The 24,772-nt window shown below is 34.6% G+C and overlaps 1 long non-coding RNA gene across 1 annotated transcript in view; it reads left to right on the forward strand.

Annotated features, from left to right (window-relative positions):
- Nucleotides 1–21,323, forward strand: part of LOC139363298 (uncharacterized) — a 69,546-nt gene extending 48,223 nt beyond the window's left edge. Inside the window, exons 2-3 of the long non-coding RNA XR_011623341.1 lie at nt 6,791–6,944; nt 21,193–21,323. This is a non-coding gene — a long non-coding RNA (uncharacterized lncRNA). The remainder of the gene's footprint in view (nt 1–6,790; nt 6,945–21,192) is intronic.
- The last annotated feature ends 3,449 nt before the right edge of the window (nt 21,324–24,772 follow it).

The raw sequence follows: 24,772 nt of genomic DNA on the forward strand, positions 1-24,772 counted from the left end.
TGACATATCATGAATTCTGCTTTGAAAAAAGTTCGAGTTGAAATCAACTCGACTGTGTTTTAAGTTGTTAACATTTGAGGAGTTATTGTTTATTTATTTACACATTGTATAAAATAATTGGCTGATTTCTATTTTTATTTGTTTATTTATTCCTTAACACAATCCTAGCACTGCCTATGGATGCTAAGATGGCCACCTCTGTGCAGAGAGGCTTGGCTATCTGTTTACATAACAGTCACGGTTGGGAGCCTCAATTTTCACAATGAATATATCAATTCTATCATTTACTTTATTCTAGTTAATAAATAGAATTTCTATTGATCAGCAACACAGAATACCTGGATTCCAAGCATATGTCTTCAATTGACCTAAATAAAACAAACAAGAGATAGGATAGTTCTAATTGATGTGACAAACTCTGTATGTGTCTTGGAAGCAAATAATGTGCCTTTTTACAAGTAGAATGACCGTTCACAAGATTTAATTATATATTGACATAGAAAAAATCGATACAAGCAAAACAACAGAAATGATACAGGTAGCATACTTGGATCACAATGCAATACAAGCAGAAATAGCCAAATTGAAAAGTAACAAATACCGACCCTTTGAAATAAAAAAGTAAAAACTTTTCTTAAATGGCAACAGAAAATTTAGAAGAATAGTTAGAATATGACATGAAAACATGCATATCAGAGCTTATGAAATATAGCTAAACAATTGCTTATGGAAAGTCTCAGCATAAATATTTATATAATGAATTGAACATTTGCCACAGGTAGGTGGGAAAAGAACAAAATACTCTCAAGGAAAGGTGAAAGAATATAATAGAGAGAAAAACAGAAATTAATGAATTAGAAAAGAAAAAAATTGAACTGCTGAATAAATCCATGAACAAGTTTTGGTTTTTTTTTAACTAAATAAATAAAAAACCTAATCAGTAACAACAACAAAAAAAAAACCAGGAGAAAGTACAAATCCACAAATAAAAATTGATGAGGGGGAAATAACTACAGATTAAGAAAAAACTAAAAGGATCATGTAATATTATTTAACCTATTCAAATAATTTTGCACATCTTGATAAAATTGAAGATTTTCTAGAAAAGCATAAATTTCCAAAACAATTTCCAGAAGACATACAAATGTGAACAGTTCATTATCATAAAAGCAAGGAAAGAATTTGTATTTTGCTAACTTCTTCTCCCTCCATCCCAAAGCACTAGGCTAAGATTATTTCTTAGTGTATGGAGCAGAAATCTCTAATTTATTTAACTGTTTCAGAGTATAGATGAAGAAAACAACTTCTGAATTGCTTAATTTTTATGGCCAAACCTGACAACAAATGTCACCAAAAGTAAATTAAAAGATCACGCATACACAAAAATACATAAAATACGTTGATAATTAATCTTTATTTACGCCTCTTAGCCCTTGATAGATTTAGTAGAGAAAGATTATTAAGAACCCTATGTCTATTTTTGTGTGTTTGATTTTGTTTTTGCCTTAAGAATGTCAATGCTATGTTTTTAGTGAATACTCACAAGTGTCATGTTTTCATTGAAGAATGCACTATTTATTATCGCTAAATACTCTTTTTTGTCCCATTTAATACTTGTGCCCTGTTTGTAACCATTTCTGATATAATGGTATTTGAATTGCTATAGTATGTCATTGTTTATTCTTTAATTTTCAATCTGTCTGAATCATTATGTGTTAAATAAGTCTCCTGTTATAGTTGGTTTTGCTTGTGATCCAACCTGATAATGCCTTTCTCTTAATATTAAGGGAAAATTAGTTCATTTGCACTTACTGATAGTGCATGTATGCACTGATAGTGCAATGTATGATAGTGCATGTATTCTTAGTTGTGACATCATACTTCATATTATATTTTCTATTTTATAGTATATTTGAACCTTCTTTTATACTTTGATATTCTGTTCAAGTTGTATTTTTCCCAGCTCTGAAATTTCATTTATTTGTACTATTTTGGATTTACTGTCAAACACTGCTTGAAATATGGAATAAGAAGGCATATTGTGGAATAATAAGACAACTAGTTACTTAAGTGGATCTAATGTGTGCATAGAGAATATACCATATTCAAATACGTGTAACCATTTTTAAATTTCTCTGTCAAATATACATTTTTACATTGACTATGTAAACATGGTTGAAGAGGCAATTCTATAATTGGAAAAACAAAAAACAACTGGAGTCAGACTCAGAAGACTTGGGTTCTTATTCTGGTTTCAAATTGTACTACCCAGAATACTTTGAAGGATGTCATTAAGCTTCTCTGTAATATTTTTCTAAATGCCATCTTTGTTTCTTTTATGGTAAGACATTAAAGACATCAACATTGTGAAAGTTTTTTAGAGAAAATTTTTTTTTTTTTTTTTTTTTTTTTTTTTGAGACGGAGTCTCGCTCTGTCGCCCAGGCTGGAGTGCAGTGGCCGGATCTCAGCTCACTGCAAGCTCCGCCTCCCGGGTTCGGGCCATTCTCCTGTCTCAGCCTCCTGAGTAGCTGGGACTACAGGCGCCCGCCACCTCGCCGGGCTAGTTTTTTGTATTTTTTAGTAGAGACGGGGTTTCACCGTGTTAGCCAGGATGGTCTCGATCTCCTGACCTAGTGATCCGCCCGTCTCGGCCTCCCAAAGTGCTGGGATTACAGGCTTGAGCCACCACGCCCGGCGAGAAAATATTTTAGAATATAAAGTATTTTTAGAAATAGCTCTCTAATTTTTTTTTAATTTCTCAAATAATCACCTAAAACAACAAAATTAGAAATCAAAACATTAACCTTGACATTAAGAGTGAATCTAACTTGGAAATATTCACCTAGACAAATTTGCAAAAATGAAAATTGTATAAGCATCTTGAATTTTATCAGGTCAGTAACCCTCTTCTGGCGATTTCGACATTTGCTCAGTCAGAGGTCACCCTGACTGTGCATATAATCTGCATAAATGCTTCTGGTTACTTTTAAGTACAAGTAGCAGAAGGCACCTGATGATCACGACGGTGAAAACACATCATTGAGTCTGTTATGCAAGGACACAGGTGACCTGGGATTTGGAAGGTTATAGGGTGGGACGTCCTCAGTCATTTAGGGTTAGTCTTGAGGCTGCAGGAAGAGGGTACATACATCACAACATGAAAATAAAATAGCCAACATCGCTCACACAAAAGAGAAATCAGAAGATGGGCCAGAATGCTAAATGTAATGTGAGCTTAGCTGATGTCTGGGCTAATACGTCATTCTTCTGTCCTTTGTTGTGCCTCAAAATAGAAAACAAAGGCCATCCGCACCTCCTGTGCAACAATCTAAATCTACATTAATTTACAATCTCAGTTCCCCTGTCACCTAGGAACCTCATGAGCATAAATCATTGCTGTAATGTTACTGTAAATAACAGCTCACTGGGCTGTTGTTGATTCATTGACTCCTGTCTGTTTCTAACAACAGGCCATTTCATGACACAGGGGATCTCCATAGGAGCACAACAGAAAGCTATAAGTATCTCTAACAGCACATATCACTGCACTTTACATGTAAGGCAAGGCAGTTCTTCCAGATAATAATAATATGAAATGGTTTTGGAAGTTCAGTTAAATTAATTGGCTATCATAACTGGAAAACTTTTGTATTTTGTAAATTAGCAAATCTACGAAAAAAACCATATACTTTTAAAGACACAAGATGCTTCCATTCAAATAAAAATTGACAAATTCTACTAAAGGAGAGAGAGAAGCTAGCAACGTTTTACTGTCTTCTAAGTGCACTTAGATCTGCTCTCTTTTTGAATTTAAATGGCAAAACTGTCAAGTATGTGTTATGTTCTCATTACAGAGAGGTGAAAAAACTGAGGAACAGAGAGATTAAGTACGTTTCCTAAAATCACTCAGCTAGAGAACTACAAATACAGGATTCAAACTTAGATTCATCCTTCCAGAACACTGCACTATTTCCTCTGAGGGCCTATTATATAAGTGGTACAAGACAATTGAGGATAATTTTTTAAAAATAACACAAAACCTACAACACTAATTATCTTAAAAGTTAGCAGATTAGAGTCCACAAATAAGTACAAGACAAAATATGAGGGGGAGGATATTAAAGATTGTAGTGAGGAATTAGAATAAAGTAAATATCAAATTTGACTTGCAAAAATCAGAGAAGAGTTCATGAAGAAGATGTTATTTCAAATAGGTTTTTTGTTTTGTTTTGTTTTGTTTTTTGAGATGGAATCTCGCTCTGTCTCCAGCCGGCTCACTGTAACCTCTGTCTCCCGGGTTCAAGCAAGTCTCCTGACTCAGTCTCCTGAGTAGCTGGGATTACAGGTGCACGCTACCACGACCAGTTAATTTTTGTGTTTTTAGTAGAGACGGAGTTTCACTATGTTGGCCAAAATGGTCTCGATCTCTTGACCTTGTGATCCACCCGCCTTGGCCTCCCAAAGTGCTGGGATTACAGGCGTGAGTCACCGCGCCCAGCAAAATAGTTTTTAAAAAATTAGAAGAATGTTGTCAACAGAAACTTTATCATTAAATATACCGTATAAACTATTAAATCAGATGTGCTATTAACACATAGATACATGGCAAAAGATTAATATTTTACATTGTGTGTTTTGTGAATGAAGTTAAATATTTGGCAAATGAGGGATTGCTACAGGTAGTATTTATTAACTGTATACTTAAAAATGCCTGTGGAAGTTTATTTAGACATTTTACTAAAAAATAGGAGTTATCATATTTCTATCTTAGCTAAATTTAAAGTAATAAATCTGTTCTTGTTTATGAACAAATATGCCAAACATTTTCAACAAGGCTACCACAAAGAAGAACTTAGCATAAAGGTATGCCAATTCAAGTTCTGAGATATATATATTACAGTTTGTATATATTTAACACCTGGATAAGTTGTTGACATGTATTCTCGGGAAATTGCTCCAGCAATTTAAAATTCAAATTCTGTGTCAAAGTTCTGGGGTTAAGATTGGACTCAAAAGACGTCAACAAACCGAGTAATCTTTAGGACAGTGGGCCAAATTCTTACACACATCTGCTACGGACATCAGGGAAAGGGATCAAACTTCAGTGGAAGGTGACCTTGAGTGATGTGGAGCAGCACTTGTCCTCAAATCTGCTGTTAAATTCATTTAAAGCTGACTTAAATCATGTAAGAATTCAAAACTTGTATTTTGGGATTGTGAATGAATAATGTTTCTCTGCATCTATAGGAATCCCTTCACAATAATATGGATAAATGAAGGTAAAGCCATCTACTTGGTGTTCTCATGACTGGGACCACAAAAAGTCCATACTATGGTCGATATATTTCTATTTGTTAGGGAATGTTTTCTCCTATTTAACTTTTACGTTTTGATCGTGATTTCTTACCTGCTTTAGTTTTAGACTAACCTATATTTTGACTTTCTACTCAGAGTAGGTTTATTTTTTGTTTTATTCCATCTTTTATATTTCTCGTGTGTTTTTTTAAAAATATCTTTTTCATTGATGCAACAATAATATTGCCTCTTAATCACAAAAGAAGTCTATTTTTTCAGTGAGATAGGAGCACATTTACTTATGAGTTATTTCTTTGTCTCTCTATTTTAATCTCTTTAACATATACTAGAAACTGAACGTGATGATAGTTGAAAGTGGCATTTAATGTTTTGAAGCACTCTGGGTAGAGAAATACATTTCTAAAGCAATCAAAGAGCTCCACAAGCAGGGCATATGAACAGCACACATGCAACAGAAGTTCCTGACCAAGCTCACATCTAAAAGTATCCTGCTTCCATTAAGAGGCCCCACTTTTGCTTTCTCTCCTCATCCTTGAGGTTCCAGACAAACAGAACTGCCTCCAGTTCTGCATGACTCGGGAGGCCTCAGGAAACTTACAATCATGGCGGAAGGGAAAGTAAACACATCCTCTTCACATGGCAGCAGCAAGGAGAAACGCCAAGCAAAAGGAGGAAAGTCCCTTATAAAACCATTCAGATCTCATGACAGCTCACTCACTATCATGAGAATAGTATGAAGGCAACCGTCCCCATGATTCAATTACCTCATACTGGGTCCCCCCAGTGACACGTGGGGATTATGGAAACTTAAATTCGAGATAGGAGTGGGGACACTGCCAAACCATATCACATGCCATTCTCATCTTTAATCTGTTTTGCATGTCTTGACTCATTCACCACCTATTTCAAATGGCCAACCACACTAACTATTCAGATTTCAGATTCCACATTGCCCTTCTCTTTGCTAACTTCTCTCCTCCACACTCACACACAGTCTGAGTTAGAAGCTTGTTGTATTTCCATATCTAACATACTACCCTTGTTGAACACTGGCATTGAAATTACCTACTTACTAGTCTGAATCTCATACCTTGTGGTAATCCCACCAAGAGAGGTGTATTTGATTGGTCTTGTTCACAATTATACATCTCAGTATCTGGTACATGGTAAGCATGCAATAAGTACTACTAAATGAATACAGGAGTGAATGAATGAATGAATGAATGACTTTCATGCAGTATCTGTATTAAGTATACCAGCATGATATTTCTGACTTTTTATGTAATGATAGATAGTAATTCTCAAATATACTGCTATTGCAGTAAGCAGAGAAAGAACTTATAACAACAATAATATGTCTTTTTAAACAAGCTAGGTAGATCCAAGCAATTGGGAATAGGTGAAATTTCTTGTACAGCAAGGATTAAGAAAATTAGCTTTCTTGATATTTCTAAATTTACCCCTTTATTCCAGAGTCCATCTGGTCTAATGTTTCTTAAGTTATTAAAAATTCCACGGCAATTCAACAGGAGATTAAGTCCATTGAACATTTGTGCTGGCTCCTCATCCTGGCCTATGGTGCTGGATAGAAGAAAAGTGACAGCTTCAGGACCACACACCTGAAATGGTATTCTTTTTCAATACTCACCTGTAACTACACCTAGCCAGAGTGCTTGTGACTGCTTTTCACTGATAGAGTTATGTCAGGCATCCAGCCGTATAGATCATGTTAAAAGCTCCAGTGCACTCTTGGCTAAATATTGATGGATTGGATGAGACATGTTTTAACCTTTATTGTGCTTTCCAATTTCTGACATCTGTGAATGACACATTCACAAATTTAACACAATTTTAACTCTGAGATAGACTGGAATGTAAAATATTTGGGGATCTTGGGGCTAGGGAAGGGAAAGAAACAAGATGTTGGAATAAAACAAAAGGATTATGCAGGGAAAGGGACCAGGACGGCAGGGGAGTAAGGTTGTCACGTATAATGAAGATTTAGTGCTTCAACAATAAATCTAATTCAGCTAGAAGAGCACGCTGCCAAAACACTGTGCAAGAAATACCCCCAAGGTATCCAATGGGGTCCTTTTAAACCCTGTTCACTTCACAGTGCATATTTGAACACAGACAGTTGGAGTTCAGAGAGCACACATCTGGGTCACTGTGCAAATCCCCATTCTCCTTTAAAAAAATAAAATACATGCACTCCACCTACTCCAGACTTACTCTATTGCTGAGTCTGCCAAGGAAAACTATTCCATTTTAGAATACAAAAGCCAAAACACAAAGTGGAACCAATCCACATGGAGTCATGCTCTGCTACTTTATGTATCCAAAGAAAGAAAAATATTCAAAGCACAAATTCTCAGATTACTACTCCAACAGACGACTGTACCAAGGTTATTTTTTATTACAATTGTCTCCTCCAATGAGGACCAGAAATCTCCAGAAAATCACAAGCTTTAAAAAGCTATTCAACACCATCTACTTCTCTTGTGTTTAATATAGAATTAAGCTCCATAATCACAGCTTGACATGCCATGCTATTTGTAAATTATTTTTAAGTTCATGCTGATAACTATTAAAAAGAAGGAATTTATAAGCTGTAGAATGTTATTTCTAAAAGAAAGACTGTATGATTATAAATTAATTTCATCTTATTTTTATATTGTGCCTTGATACTTTAATGTAGGAAAGCAAATATGTACAACTGTTGCATTATTGACATTCTCAAGTCCAACTCTTTGTACAGAAGTTACTATATGAAAATATCCTTTCTAGTATTTAGCTAGAAAATATCCTATGTGTTTTCCAAAATCATTCATTTAACGAGAAAACTGTACATAAGCAGGTGCTTGCTAAGAGAGTTCCATGATAATCATTATAGTGACAGGGAAAACCAAGATAAACCAACTAAACTGTTGTTCCTAATAGGGATGATTCAAGGTATAAATTAGTTTAGCACCTCAATCAAGAATTTATACATGTCCTATCTTGGAGTGTATTCTCTTACAGGTAATAATGATTTATATGTGATAACTCCAGAATTTATATCTCTTAGAAAAAATATGGAAGCCCAAACAATCTTCAATAAACTATACTCTTCAATCTTTATCTCAAAGGGCTACTATGAATATGAAAACAATGGCTAAAAAGAACTTAGTTCCCCCCACCATTTACATTATTTTTATTTTTTTCAAGATTCTGTTTCTGTGAGTGAGAGAGATAATCAAGTATTTTGCCTTTAAATACATTTACCCTCACCTTTATTTTGCCGTATTTATCAAAAGTTGAGCAGGACAAAAAATAAAGAAACAAGAAATCTAAATTATGATGCCCACCCTTAAGTTGCTTTCTATCAACCTGGGACAAGTTGTTTTTTTGTTTTCCTTTTTTTTTTTTTTTCTTTTTTTGCTTTCCCAAGTTGAGAGACACCAAACATAAATATTCCATAAGTTAAATAACAATATATCTTAGAAGTAACAATCAACAATGTAGAGATGATGCAAAAAAAAAAAAAAAAAGTTTAGACAGTAATTGTTGGAAAGGCAGATTACTATAAACCACAGTGGACCAGATTTGTCTATGAAATACTTCTGATTTTATTACTTACATAGAACTATTCAAACTGTTATTTGAATTGATTGATACTGTTGCTGTGAAAAGTGCCTAAGCTATTCTACAGTGACTCTACAAATATTTATATATGTAATGAGAACTTGCATCAACAGAGATGCTGTTGATAATAATAATACCTTATCCTTAAAAAACAATGTAGCATACAGAACAATTTTGACATACAGTATCGTATTTTATCTATGTAAAGCACGAAGCATCTGCAGTTTGACCTTAGTTGAGGGATGTATTTGTTCATTTTCATGCAGCTATGAAGAAATACCCAAGACTGGATAATTTATAAAGAAAAGAGGTTTAATTGACTCAATGTTCCACATGGCTGGGGAGGCCTCAGGAAACATACAATCATGGTAGAAGGCACCTCTTCACAGGGCAGCAGGAGAGAGAATGGGAGCTGCGCAAAGGGGGAAAAGCCCATTCTAAAACCATCACACACATGATTCAATTACCTCCCACCAAGTCCCTCCCATAACATATGGGATTGTGGGATTACGGGAACTACAATTCAAGATGAGATCTGGGTGAGGACACAGTCAAACCATATCAAGAGATGAAGGCTAAGCTTGGGGGAAGTTGAAGCAACTGCCTAAATTTACTTGTTCACGGCAGTTTTTATTCGATTCTTGTCTGTTCATTTCTAGTAAAATGTCAATTCCATTACAGAATTATAAAGCTAATCATAAATCATAAGGTAAACATGATTTATTTAAGACTTAATTACATTTTATGTTTGATGATAATTAAGAGGTGACCATAAATTTTTGAATTATAGTAACTAGCATTCATAGGTTACTAAGTTAGGGTTAAGAATATTTAGTCCTTACAGTAATTCTCTAAGTTGGGTACTTTGTTTTTTCTGTTTTTTGTTTGTTTGTTTGTTTTTGAGATGGAGTTTCACTCTTGTCACCCAGGCTGGAGTGCAATGGCACGATCTCAGATCACTGCAACCTGCACCTCCTGGGTTCAAGCAATTCTCCTGCCTCAGCCTCCTAAGTAGTTGGAATTTTAGGCATGTACCACCACCCTCGGCTAATTTTTGTGTTTTTAGTAGAGAAGGAGTTTCACCATGTTGGCCAGGGTGGTCTTGAATGCCTGACCTCAGGTGATCCACCCACCTCAGCCTCCCAAAATGCTGGGATTACGGGAGTGAGCCACCACGCCTGGCCTGAGTTGGGTACTTTGAATACTCTATTTAACATATGGAAAGATGGGATTAGAGTCAAAATTCCAAATCTGGTCTAAACAGGGTGAAGAGAGTGATTATCTATACATTTTCTGAGTGATACTCTTCATTGCAAAATTATTCTTGGGCTGCTATAGATAGATTAAATTTGAATGTATATCTATCATTATTATGTTGTATAACTTGATGGCTTATCACACACAGGTCTGAAGTTAGCCTGTAATCACTTTACCACTTAATACAACACTGAAAGAAATCATGTTCTATTAAAGTACTGGACAGCTTTAAAAAAGAAGGGTTTCAGGCACACATGGAATTCATACCTGAAGGTATTTTTTAACCTTTAGGTTATATGAAGAAAAGGTAGATTGACCTTCAATGAGATAAAACAAAATCAGGCTCTAGATTTTTTTAAATGTATTTTGGTTGGAGAACACTTTCTAATTCTATCAACTTTGAATTTCCAAAATTAATTCAAATGTTTTTTAAAAGTCAGTTTCTATATCCAAAATTTGGCTCAGTTCAATCAAAATGAAATTCATATGAGAAAGCAATGTGCTTTTACCATACTTCTGACATACTACTAGGGTTAATTAAGTGTTTAGCAGATCTACAGTTGGTAAAATAAAAAAACAAACAGCCTACAATTATTCACACCTAAAGAGAATTTCAGTCCCAGATTTCATATTGTCTAAACAGAAGCTTTTTCTTTCCTGGAGAATTTTCAGTGAATTCTAAATAACTAGAAATGTTCTTAGCTATCACAGAGATAGGTATATGAGCCAAAAGTTATTTCAAAACATACAGATTTCCTACCTGTATCACTAGAAATTCTTACTCAGAAGTTTTGAGATGGCACTGAAATACTTATATTTTTATAAAGCTCCCTGGCTTTTTTCTTGTCCAACAATCCAGTGTCAATGAGGGGACCTCCATCCGGAAATTCCTGAAGTAGAGCATTTCATTATCTGACAATGCATATGCACTAGGAGTTATATTTATAGCATATAAATCTAACAGGAACAGTTTACAGATAGCATTTTATGGTGGATTAGTTTATAGAAAAGGTGCTATAAATCAAATCTTATTTTAATATGATAAATATTGGGATTATTATTACATTCCTCATCTGCAACTCAGTATTAACAGAATTGACCACAAATGCCATACTGAGTCAACTAGAAAGTAATAGTCTCTACACGATTTACGTTTTAATTTTAGTTATTTTACTGATAATTAATATAGGGTAGCAGGCATGCCTAAAGACAGATAAATTAAGGAAATATATAAAAAGACAAAATTAAATAGGTCTCAAATAACTAAACTAAGAAGTTTAGACTCAAATGTAATTAGTAAAGATTCATTTGTAAACAGGAAACTGACAGGATTGAACTTGTATTTTAGAAGATAACTAAAGAAGCAGTTCTAAATGGTACACTTGAAGGGGAAGAGAAAAACAGCAAAGGGAACACTTAAGAATTAACAGGCTGGGCTCAGTGGCTCATGCCTGTAATCCCAGCACGTTGGGAGGCCGAGGAGGAAGGATCTTCTGAGGTTAGGAGTTCAAGACCAGCCTGGCCAACATGGCAAAACCCCATCTCTACTAAAAATACAAAAATTAGCCAAGTGCAGTGGTGTGTTCCTGTAATCCCAGCTACTCAGAAGGCTGAGACAGGAGAATTCCTTGAACCCAGGAGGCAGAGGTTACAGTGAGTCAAGAGGGCACCCCTTCATCCCAGCCTGGGTGACAAAGCAAGAATCAGTCTCAAAAAAAAGAAAAGAATTAATTGGTGATGAGAGTTCCTCTAGGGATAGAGAGGGAAATAAGAATAATTATAACTATCATTTAAATAATGCTACCTATTTGCCAAGCAATGTCCTAACAATGTACACATATTAACTCATATAATCTTCACTACCACCCTATAAAGTAGTATTATCAGTTGGTATTTTCTAGGTAATAACTCCAAATATAGTGCTGTAACACAAACACCATTTATTTTAGCACATCATTCTGGCAGTTCTTTTAGGCTTGGCTGAGATCGCACATAATCTTTGGTCAGTTGCCAGGTTGACTGGGGGCTGGCTGAACTAGAATGGCCTCAGCTAGGAAGGTTTATCTCCACCCTGGATGCTTCTTCATTCACCAAAGGCTGAATCCGACTTATTCACATGGTAACTGGGCAAATTTTGAGCAAGCAAAAGCATTCAAGGCCTCTCAAGACCTAGGTTGAGAACAGACATACTATCATATCTTCCTCACTCTATTAACTAGAGCAGGTCACAGTCCAGCCCAGATTCTAAGGTGGGGAAATCAACTTCATCTCTTGATGATAGGAGCTGCAAAGTCACTTTGCAAAGGGTAAGGATAGAGAGAGGAGGAAAAGATTGTGGAAATGTTTACAGTCTTCTTTAGTTAGGTATTATTGTTATCATGCCTGCTTTGCAGGTAGGTAAACAGAAGCACAGAGTTGTTAGGTAATCTGCTTTAGGCCATTTAGCTAACAGTTCACCAAATAGTCCAGCTTTAGTGTCTGTTGTCTAAGAAATTTACTTTTATGTCCCTAAGGTTTTAAGAAATGGAGAATGGTTAGAGAAGTATCGATAAAAAGAATCAACATGATTTAATGATTGATTAGATTGGAAGCAGAGAGTCAGAGAAGGAGTACGATGATTCAAATTTGGAAAAATAGCAATGTTAATAAAAAGCGACAGCATTTATTGATGACACTAACCACAAAGTAAGAAATATAAGAACAAGATTAAGTCCTGTCCAGGGGTAGGAATGAGCTTAATAAAAATGTAGATTTGATCATTTAAGATTGAGCTGTGCTCAGGGTATTTCGATCGATATGTCCATTTGGCTGCCTGGAGGTAGAGTCTTTCACTGAAAAGAAAGAGATTAAGATAGAGACACAGATTTGGGCTCTGGTAGTTGAAAGCATAAAACTAGATGAAAAGACACAAAGAGAGTTTAAAGAAGAAGGACAAAGACAAAATCGGGAGAAGTGTAAAAGCAATGCAGAGGAAAAAGAAACTTCCAAGTAACTTTCTGGTGATTAAAACCAAGAAATAGCAACATGAAAACAAGGAAGAGTGACATCTCCTCCTACTAATGGAAGGCTAGGTAATTTGTCTCCAACTGAAGACTACTGAACAAACTAGATAAAATATTTTAAAATAAAACATATCATATCCTTAAATTAGAGAACCAATAAGACATCATAATGTTACCATCCAACAATCTAAAATAAAGAAAAAGGCCCAGGAAGATGAGAACAGAATTTAGGGTTACTGTATCCTGGGAGAGTCTGACAATTAAAGACGGAGGTTCTGGAAGATTGAGCTATGTTTTTGACAGCCTCATGGGAGTAGGAGTACTATAGTTGAGTCTAGTGCTTACCAAGGAAGATGGCTCTAGGGAATCCCCTTCACTTTGCTTAGGGACTTTGCAAAAGTAGAGAAGACACAGTGAGGACTACTGTATATAAGGTTTTGGAATATCAGACAAAACAAAGAGAGAAAGCAAGGAAACAACACTGGAACAGATAGTTCAAAAACAGAATATCTAAGTGGCCGAAAGACATTTTTAAAAAGTTTCACTTCACTAGTAATCATCAAAATGCAAATTGAAGACACCAGATATCATCATATACTTGCCAAAGTGACTAAAAATTTAAAAGACTTAAAATGCCAAGTTCTGGCAAGGAAGTAGAGTGACAGCAATTTACATACATTTCTGGCCACCGAGACAAAAAGAGAACGCCATTGATGATTAAGACTTAGGAATGGAAAAGATGCAAGTACACAAGAGGAAGTGTAGCTTTGCAGAGGTGAAATCTGCCTTTTCTACCAGAGGAAGAAATGATGGATAAGTACATAGATTGGTTCGAGGCTAAAATGTTGAGAAAGCTTTATCTGAGGAAGTTTAGAATGGGCTCTGTGTTCTTTGTCAATATGAGTGAGCCTATTGATGAAAAGGGAGGAAAGCTGAGGTGAGTAGGCATTTTGCAAATATTAAAAAAAGTTGTAATAGCTGTTATGAAGTATGAAAGTAGGATTTCACTAGGCATATGTAGAAGTGTGGCTGAAAATATTGGGAAGCAGGCTGATACGAAAACAATGAAATTTAAGTGACTTCAATCTTAATGTTTTAGATTTCTCTGGTCTTGGTAATGTAGTAACCATCTTGATTCATGAAGCATATCAAAGGTATCACTCCAGTTGTCTCTGAGATCCAATTTCTTCATTTAGAGAGAAATATTTCTAATCTGTACTTACTGTAAAAGGATGTTACGTATCTGTTTGGAAACAATCACACCTAGTTATATAGAAAAGCATGCAAAGAAAGCGAAGACAGAGCACTTACACTGAATTTGAAATAGAGTGGGTAAATTTGACTGTGGAAAGCTGTTTAATCCACGTACTTGCCTAGGGACAGTTGGAATTTAAACCATCATAGGCACTCTGACATCTGTGTCACTTAAGCCATCTCAAGCAAAATGGTGCAGGAACTCAAATGTCACTAAACTTTTCCAGCAAGAGAGATCCAACCAACTTCATTTGTAAACCATTCTAGTTTCTCCCAATTCTCATGGCCCGGGCATACTTTCTTATATGTTTCATGGTCTATTTAACTTTCCCTGAAGTCTGGAAAACCTCAAAAGCATGTTGACAGCAAGGATTTTTAGAAGTCTTTCCTACAACAGCCAAAACTATAGCTCGTAGCCTGCATAGAAATCTTGATTTTTACAAGCAAACCATTGATATAGGTTTCCCTTCTACACTCAATTACATTCCCTCATTTCAATTCAGCTTTGCATATGAGTTTTACAAAGCTGAGTTTGACGAGATGAAATGTTGTTAAGGAACTAAAAGTCAGGATCATGGAAACACCTCACTGGAGATATATTTAATTAAAATGACTCACCCTAACAGCAAAAGAACAGGTAATTTTGTAGGTTGTCCCCCAAACTTTATTCTCTCCTTACCACCAAACCTCATGTGGTCTTTAAAAAAAAAAGAAGATCTTGACCCAGAGTACATAGAATGTGGAAAGTCGTACATGTTGCTTGGTACCATTTTGCATTTTGTTATTCATGTAAACACCAGAACAGGCAGGAAAAAGTTTGCAAGCCCAGGAGAGACTTTCAACAGCAACCTTATCTTGTTTGAAAATTTGCTCTGAGGTCACATGGGGCAAGCCAGAGCTCAGCTGACAGTGTGTCGAAAAGCCTCCAGCTAGCGAAAGAAAGCATCCTTGAGTGCACAAAGGTCGAGCATCTTTGGAAGTGGGTAAATTGGAACAATATGATATGCCTTGTGTAAAAACATATTCCATTTTCTAACTTTGCAAAAACAGTTTGTGGTCTGGATTCCTAGCAGCAGAGAAAATGAATAAACGTTAAGCTAATGTCAGAAATGTTAAACTCTTTTTTCTTGTTATTGGTGGTGGTGTTAAAAATAAAAATAACATAAACACATGCCTAAATAAATAAACAGCAGTTCCTTCAAAAACCTGAAAACTTTGAACAAGCCCAAAGAGCCTGTACCTACCGTCCAATTCAAGGGAATCAGGACAGTATTGGATTTCACAGATAGCACCACAGACAGCTATTAAAGTCTAATCCAGTGTCACATTTCTGCCCAGTGCTGGCTAACTACCAGCCCAATTTGCTGGCTTCACTCACTCTGTGTTTCTTCATTGTTTCAAGCCAGGCAGAGACTTATCTTAATAATGGGTCAATCTTCAGCCAAATGTGTTCAATTGAAGGCCACCATGGGAGAATGGCAGGATATTGTCTTTCCAACAGCAAGTGAATTGCAGGCAGCTTAAGGCAATATCCATTTCACTATAATACTGGTTTATGTTACAGCCCTTTTCAAACTTCTAATTGCCCTGTATTGCTGACATTTATATACATGCCCTATTTTAAATGAAAACACAACACTGAGGTCAGAAGGAGGTTCTGGGACAGCAGAGACCCCAGGTGAAACCAAAGGGGGAAATTACGTTAAAACTTCCAAATGCCAAACATGTTTGAGAAAAAGAGGAAAAAAAATAAAGTCTTAGGGCAGAAAAAACATTAATCATGGCCCCATGGTATAAATTAATAATAGCTATATTTAATACTCCTATGTAAACTTTCTATGGTTGGATTATATACATTTTAAATGAAAGTAAATATTATTCATTTGACATGGTAAGTCTGGTAAGTCTCAGCTTATATAGAATAACTTTGAATATGATTTTTTTCCCCTCAAAATTTCACTTTTATTTGTCAAAAGCAAACCGGGTTTCTCAGCTGCTTTTGGCAATCACTGTATGTTATGAATCTTTCAGATCATTCTACAAGTCATAATTAATAAAATAATATTTCACATTTACATACAGCTTTTCACCTAGTATCTCATACCGTTTTAAAAGCAATAAATCATTCATTTCAGAATTGCAACTAAAGAGTCTCAAGTGTTGTTCTAACAAGTAATTTCTTCCAAGTAGCTTCAGAAGAAGCAAGGTATATATAGGTTATAATCATTTTCATTTGTTTATTCATATATTCATTCACCGAGTTATTGATTCATTGATTCATATCCTGAACAAATATGTATTGCATGTGCATGTGTATTTAACATTGTGTAGATGTAAAGCTATATAAATAAGTGTTAAAGAGCTTACACTCTAGTTGGGTTCTGGTTAAGAGACTGTTTAAGATCCAACTCTGAATGACCTGAACAAATACTTTCAATACTATGTTCTCTTAATCTCTCTGAGTATCTTATTGAAGAATAATACATTAAGAAGTAGTCATACCAATGTTTTTCTTTTTATATAAGATACATATATTGAAAGAAAAAACTTAGAAGCAAAAAAAAAATCGTCATTTAAAATTTAATAATTACCATTATTTCTGCTACGCAGAGATAAACATTGTTAATAATTTGGCATACAGTTTTCTTGTTTGTTTTAAATTTTTCTATGTGTATATAAAATATATTTACTTTTTACATATATTAGATTATGGCACACATACCGATTTATAACTGACTTGTAAAAATTTATAAATATATTATAAATATTTTCCAATGTCATTGAATTTTAGGTTTCAGTATACTGAAGTTGTGGCTTTTGCTTATAGTTCTGTTTCAAATTGTGAAAGAACACTAGATTGCTAATCAAATTTATATGAAGAAACAAAAGGCACAAATACAGTCAAATACAAGATAGATATAAAAGACAATGTAACTGTAGTTTCTGTTTGTAAAACCTTTTTCCTCTGATTTAGAAACAACTGCAAAATGGAATCATTATAGGTTGAAGGTAATGGGTACACAACATGTAAAATATAACTGTGACTATAACAGCATAAAAGAGCAGGGAAACAGAGCTACGCAGAAGCAATGTTTTTGTGTACTGTCAAAATTAAATTGGCATTAATCAGAACAAAACAGTTGCAAATTTAAATAATCATAATAAGTTCCAAGGCAGCCATTAAGAAAATATCTCAAAAACATATTGTAAGAAAAATAAAGGAATTAAAATGTTACACTAGAAAATATCTACTTAACACAAAAGAAGGCAGTAATAAAGAATTGAGGAGAAAGAAATATATAACCCATTTAGAAAATAAATGACAAATGTAAATTCTACCTTAGTAATTAGATTAAATGTAAATGGATTAAATTCTCTAATCAAAAGGTAGAGGTTACCAAAGTGGTATAACTAACTAAATAAATAAATCAACTCTGTCAAAAAGAGACTCACTGTAGATTCACTCATAAGTAGATTAAAAGTAAAAAGATGGGCAAAGATAAATCTTGCAAATAGTATTAAAAAAATGAATTGACTACATTAGTAGGAGACCAAATAGGTTTTAAGCAAGAATTGTTACCAGAGACACAGGACATTTTATGATAATAAAAATGTCCATCTATTAAGAAGATATAATTATTAGGTTATTGCAAAAGTAATTGAGGTTTTTGCCATTACTTTTAATGTTTTTATGTACTGTCAAAATTAAATTGGCATTATTCTGAAGAAAACTGTTATAAATTAAAATTTTGTGGTAAGCTTCAAGGCAGCCATTAAGAAAATAACTCAAAAACATTGGAAGAGAAATAAAAAAAATTAAAATGGTACACTAGAAAATATCTACTTAACACAAAAGAAAGCAGTAATGAAAAATTGAGGGGAAAAACTATGTAACACTTTTAACGGCAAAAAACACAATTACTTTTGCTCCAATCTAATATAAACATAAATGCACCTAGCAACAGATTTCCAACATAAATGAAGCAAGAACAGACTAAATTGAAGAGAGAAATAGACCATTCAACAATAAGAATTGGAAACTTAAATATGTTACTGTTGGGACTCAGAAAATGTAACCACAAAGTATCCTGCTTTGCTAGGCTGAGTACATTGAACTGAAGAACTTTAGAAGGACTTCAGAAGCAAAGTCCCTTTCTGACCTTCTGACCTTCTTTCTAACGCTCTCCTTTCTCCCTCAAGACAGGTAATAAAAACTGTAATTTGTCTTCCCTTAAGGCAGGTTATAGAAACTAGAACCCTTCTTCCCCAAAGCCAGCCAGGAAACCTGGAAATATTACTCTAACCTTTTCCCATCTTTCTGTGAGAGATGTCCATAAAGAAATTCTCTGACTTACCTTTTCTGACAGTAGGTCATAACACCCTCATTCCAGAAGAAGTTCTGCCCTATACCTGGGAGGTAGAAAAGCTACACAGAGAGGTCAAAAAGAATCTAAAGAGACAAGCCTTGCTAGATTTCTCCACTCTGTTACTATTAGATAATTCACTTTTTTGTTCAATTACATTTCTACATGGCTGTTGATTCTTCAACAAACCTAACTACACAAATGGACAGTTTTCCCTCAGCCTTCATCTCTGAAGGCTCTCATGTCACATAAAACTTTAAGTATCGTTGTTATATGAGAGTCAACTGTAACCATTATGATGGCTGAGGAAAGGTATCACACTTTTCTGCCCCTACACAAGTTTCAATAACAGATAGAACTAAACAGAATATCAGCAAAGAAACAGAAGTCTCGGACAATGCTATAAACCAACTAGCCCTAACAGACATTTATAGAATAAGTCACTCCAAACAGCAAAATATATATTCCTCTTGACTGTATATGTAACATTTTCCAGGATAGACTGTATGCTAGGCTATAAAACAAGTCTCAATAAATCTAAAAGGATTAGAATAATACAAAGTATCTTCTTTGTCCATAATGGAATAAAATTAGAAATCAATAACAGAAGGAAACTTGAGAAATTTACAAATGTATGTGGAAATTAAACATGCTCCTAAGTAATCAATGAGTCAAAAAAGAAATCATAAGGATAAATGGAAAATACTATAGGATGTATGCAAATTAAAATAAAACCTATCAAAACTTATGAGATAAAAAAATAAATAAAATGCCTAAAGGAAAATGTATTCCTGTAAATGTCTACATTGAAAAAGAAGACAGATCCAAATCAACCTTAACCTTTTACCTTATGAAATTAGAAAAAAAAAAAAAAAGACCAAGCTAAACCTAAAGCAAGTAGAAGAAAGAAAATAAAGAAAAGAGCAGAAATAATCAAAATAGAGAGGAGAAAAACGATAGGGAAAATCAATGAAACTAAAAGTTGTTTTTTGAAGCTATCAATATAATTTACAAAACTTTTGCTAAACTAACAGAAAAAGAAAGTGACAAGACTCGAATTACTAAAATCATGTATGAAGGAGTAGATCTTACAGAAATTTTTAAAAATATATTCTGAGAAAATGCTATGAACTTTTTATACCAACAAATTACATAATCTAGATAAAATGTGCAAACTTCTAGAAAGACACAAACCTCAAAAATTGAAGAAAATATTGCAAATTTGAATAGACCTATTACTATTAAGATTGAGTTTGAATCTGTAATGTTAAATTTAAAAAACTTCCTACAAACAAAATTCAGGACCAGATGACTATAAATGTTAGTTATACCAACATTTAAAGAATTAACACCAATCTTTCTAAAAGTTTTCCCAAAAATAGAAGAGAAGGAGGAAATACTATTTCATTCTATGAAGTCAATATTGCCCTGACACAAAAATATTGCAAGGAAAGAAAATCACAGACAAAATTCCCTTATGAATATAGGTGTAAAAATCCTTAATAAACTCATGAAAAACTGAATCCAACAGCATCTAAAAAGTACTGTGTATCATGATCAAATTGGATTTAGCTTAGGAATGCAAAGTTGTTTCATACAATAAAACTAATCAATGTAATATACAATATTAATCAAAAAAAGAAGAAAACACTTGATCATCTCAATAGATGTATAAAAATCATTTGGTAAAGTCTAACACCTTTCCAACTCTACAAGCTACAAATAGGAAAGACGTCCTCAATCTAACAAAGGGAATTCATAGAGAATCTACAGTTTACATCGTACTTAATGGTGAAAGACAAAAAGATTTCTTCATAAAAGACTGAAAACTTTCCACATAAGACAAAGATGTCCACTTTCCCCAGGTATTTAACATTTTATAGGAGGTTATACCCAGAACATTTAGATAGGAAAAAGACATAAAGGCACTCAGATTGGGAAAAAAAAGAAGTACAACTTTCTGTATTTGTTAATGACATGATCTTATAGATACGAAATTTTAAAGAATTCACATATAAACACATGAACATTCAAAACTATTGGAGTTAATAAGAGTTCAGCAATTTTGGTTTCAGGATACATCAATATATAAAAATCAGTTGTATTTCTATATTAATCAATGTTCCAAAAGTGAAAATAGGAAAAAACATTTGTAGTAGCATCAAAAGAATACAATATTTAAGAATACATTTAATGAAACAAGTTTAAGACTTGTAGAATAAAAACCATAAAACATTGTTTAAAATTTTTAAAGAAGACCTAAGTAAATGGTAAGGCATACTATGTTCTTAGATTGGAAAACTTAACATTTTAAAGATCATAATACTCCCCAAATTGATCTTTATATTGACTTCAATCTCTTTTAAACTTTCAGTTTCTTTTCTTAGAAAAAATCAACAAGTTGATCTCAAAATGTATATGAAATGGAATGAATGAATCCAGAAGAGCCAAAATAATCTTGAAAAAGAGGAACAAAATTAAAGGACTCACAATTCTTAATTTGAAAACCTACCATAAACCTATAGCAATCAAGAAAGTATGGTATAGGAATAAGGCTAGACAATATATCAATGGAATAGAATTAAGAGTCTAAAAAGAAACCTTTGCGTCTGCAGTCGAGTAAATTTCAACAAGGATGCCAACACCAGTCAATGGGAACAAGAATAATCCTTTCAATACATGATGCTGTGACAATTGTGTGTCCTTATGCAAAAGAATAAATTTATTCCCCTACCTCACACCATATGCAAAATTTAACTCAAAATACATCAAAGACCTAAATGTAAGAGTTGAAATTATAAAACACTTGGAAGAAAAGAGGTGTAAATATTTGTGACCTGGGATTAGACAAGAGTTTCTTAGATATAACACAAAAAACCTTCAACCAACCAAAGAAAAAAATATGTAAATTGGACCTCATCCAAAAAAAATTATTCAAATGGAAACAAAATTTGTAGTATGGTTTCCAGGTATGCTGTAAGATGGTGTATTATTGTGGTTTTAAATGATTTTGAATTTCATTTCATGCTTGTTGGTCACTTGAATGTCTTTTTTCAAGAAATACCTGTTCATATACTTTACCTACTTTTTAATTGTTTTTTTTTTTTTTTTTTCTTGTTGATTTGTTTGAGTTTCTTGTAGATTTTGGAAAAACTCTTCTGGACAATGGCTTAGACAAAGAATTTACGACTAAGACCTCAAAAACAAATACACAACTTGGACAAATGCACAAATGAGACTTAATTAAACTAAAGAGATTCTACACAGCAAAAGAAAGTCAGCAGAGTAAACAGGCAACTTACAGAATAGGAAAAAATATTTGCAAACTATGCATCCAACAAAGGACTAATATTCAGAACCTACTAGGAACTTAAATCAACAAGAAAAAAAAAACTCATTAAAAGTAAGCAAATGACATGAACAGACATTTCTGAAAAGAAGACATACAAGTGGCCAAGAAACATGTTTTTAAAATGCTCAAACTAATTATAAGAGAAATGCAAAAGAAAACCACCATGAGACATCTTACACTATTATTGAATGGCTATTATTAAAAAGTCAAAAAATAACAGATGTTGGCAAGGATGTGGAGAAAAGGAAACAGGTACACAGTGTTGGTGGGAATGTAAACTAGTTCAACTCCTATGAAAAGGAGTATAAAGATTTCTCAAAAACTGAAAATAGAACTATCTGTCCTTTGTAGGGACATGGATGCAGCTGGAAACCATCATTCTTAGCAAACTATCACAAGAACAGAAAACCAAACACCGCATGTTCTCACTCATAGGTGGGAACTGAACAATGAGATCACTTGGACTAGGGAAGGGGAACATCACACACCGGGGCTTATCATGGGGAGGGGAGAGGGGGAGGGGGGAGGGATTGCATTGGGAGTTATACCTGATGTAAATGACGAGTTGATGGGTGCTGACGAGTTGATGGGTGCAGCACAGCAACATGGCACAAGTATACATATGTAACAAACCTGCACGTTATGCACATGTACCCTAGAGCTTAAAGTATAATAATAATAAAAAATAAAAATAAAAATAAAATAGAACTATCATTCAACCTAGCAATTCTATTACTGGATATCTACCCAATGGAAAAGAAATTATTTTATCAAAAAGATATCTGCTCTCATATGTTTATTATAGCACTATTCACAATAGCAAAGTCGTGGAATCAACCTAAGCATCCATCATCAGATGACTGGATACAGAAAATGTGCTATATGAGTTCTGGGCAAGATGGCCGAATAGGAACAGCTCCGTTCTGCAGCTCCTAGTGAGACCAATGCAGAAGGCGGATGATTTCTGCATTTCCAACTGAGGAGTTGTTTTTTTTTTTTACTGAGTGGCACCTGGAACCCCAGCAAGACAGAACCGTTCACTACCCTGGAAAGGGGGTGAAGTCAGGGAGTCAATTGGTCTTGCTCAGCAGGTCCCACCCCCCCAGAGCCCAGCAAGCTAAGATCCACTGGCAGGAAATTCTTGGTGCCTCACAGCAGTCTGAAGTCAACCTGGGACACTCCAGCTTGGCGGGGGGAGGGGCATCTGCCATTACTGAGGCTTAAGTAGGTGGTTTTCCCCTCACAGTGTAAACAAAGACCACAGGAAGGTCGGACTGGGTGCAGCCCACCACAGCACAGCAAAGCCACTGTAGCCAGATTGCCTCTCTAGATTCCTCTTCTCTGGGCGGGGCATCTCTGAAAGAAAGGCAGCCCCTTGAGAGGAGCAACCCCAAGACACATAATCATCAGATTCACCAAGGTTGAAACAGAGGGAAAAAAATGTTAAGGGCCGTCAGAGAGAAAGGTCAGGTTACCCACAAAGGGAAGCCCATCAGACTAACAGCGGATCTCTCTGCAGAAATCCTACAAGGCAGAAGAGAGTGGGGGCCAATATTCAACATTCTTAAAGAAAAGAATTTTGAAACCAGAATTTCATATCCAGCCAAACTAAGCTTTGTAAATGAAGTAGAAATAAAATCCTTTACAAACAAGCAAATGCTGAGGGATCTTGTCACCACCAGGCTTGCCTTATAAGAGTTCCAGAAGGAAGCACTAAATATGGAAAAGAAAAATAAAATCCAGTAACAGCCACTGCAAAGCATACCAAAATATAAAGACCAATGACACTATGAGGAAACTGCATCCATTAATGTGCAAAATAACCAGCTAGCAGCATGATGACAGGATCAAATTCACAGATAACAATATTAACCTTAAATGTAAATGGACTAAATGCCCCAGTTGAAAAGCACAGACTGGCAAATTGGATAAAGAGTCAAGACCCATTGGTGTGCTGTATTCAGGAGACCCATCTCATGTGTGAAGACACACGTAGGCTCAAAATAAAGGGATGGAGGAATATTTTCCAAGCAAATGGAAAATAAATAAATAGTTAAAGCACAGGTTACAATTCTAGTCTCTGATAAAAGAGACTTTAAACCAACAAAGATCAAAAGGGACAAAAAAGGCCATTACATAATGATAAAGGGATCCAGGAAACAAGAAGAGCTAACTATCCTAAATATATATGCACCCAATATAGGTGCACACATATTCATAAAGCAAGTTCTTGGACACCTACAAAGAGACTTAGACTCCCACACAATAATAGTGGGAGATATTAACACCCCCTGTCAATATTAGACAGATTAATGAGACAGAAAATTAACAAGGATATTCAGGACTTAAACTTAGCTCTGAACCAAGGAGACCTAATAGACGTCTACAGAACTCTCCACCCCAAATCAACAGAATATACATTTTTCTCAGCGCCACATAGTACTTATTCTAAAATTGACCACATAATTGGAAGTAAAACACTTCTCAGCAAATATAAAGGAACAAAAATCATAACAAACAGTCTCTCAGAGCACAGTGCAATCAAATTAGAACTCAGGATTCAGAAACTCACTCAAAACTGCTCAACTACTTGGAAACTGAA

This window comes from Macaca nemestrina, chromosome 5 (genome assembly GCF_043159975.1).
Source record: "Macaca nemestrina isolate mMacNem1 chromosome 5, mMacNem.hap1, whole genome shotgun sequence".
Lineage (NCBI taxonomy): Eukaryota > Metazoa > Chordata > Mammalia > Primates > Cercopithecidae > Macaca > Macaca nemestrina.